The sequence below is a fragment of the Cucurbita pepo genome, unplaced genomic scaffold (genome assembly GCF_002806865.2).
Source record: "Cucurbita pepo subsp. pepo cultivar mu-cu-16 unplaced genomic scaffold, ASM280686v2 Cp4.1_scaffold008201, whole genome shotgun sequence".
Lineage (NCBI taxonomy): Eukaryota > Viridiplantae > Streptophyta > Magnoliopsida > Cucurbitales > Cucurbitaceae > Cucurbita > Cucurbita pepo.
In genome coordinates this window covers 1-490 of record NW_019654122.1, presented here as the reverse complement: position 1 = coordinate 490, position 490 = coordinate 1, and the positions used below count along the sequence as shown (strand labels likewise).

Sequence of the window (490 nt, the reverse complement as noted above, 5' to 3'; positions counted from 1 at the left end):
GGAGAGGGTAACGAAGCATTTCTTATAATAAGGTCGTGAATACTCGTAAGGTAACGGGCAGGACAATATCTTTTAGCAGTGGCCTTTGGCTAGTACAAAAAAAATATGAACTTTAACGTCGCCTGAGAGATTCGAACTCTCACTGGAAAACCCCATGTACTTAGCAGGCACACGCCTTAACCACTCAACCAAAGCAACTTTTTCATTTCAAGAACAAATCTCGAAGAGGCACTACGGACAACAAAGGTAGATGTTTAATGAGGAATTAGTTAGAACTTCGAGACCTACACAATTGTTAGAGCACAGTAAAGGGTAAGCCCGAACTTCTTATAGACCAAAGGAAAGTCGTGGAAACCTACTAGAAGAATGAAGCGAAGGANGGGTAAGCCCGAACTTCTTATAGACCAAAGGAAAGTCGTGGAACCCTACTAGAAGAATGAAGCGAAGGCAGCCTACAAGTATTTTGGTTATTAAGTAGATTTTTATACTT

General features: G+C 40.9%; 1 non-coding gene across 1 annotated transcript; it reads right to left on the bottom strand.

Moving 5' to 3' along the window:
- Positions 1-116: 116 nt before the first annotated feature.
- On the bottom strand, positions 117-198 carry TRNAS-GCU. The gene has a single exon. It is a non-coding gene; the product is annotated as a tRNA-Ser (tRNA).
- Between the last annotated feature and the right edge of the window lie 292 nt (positions 199-490).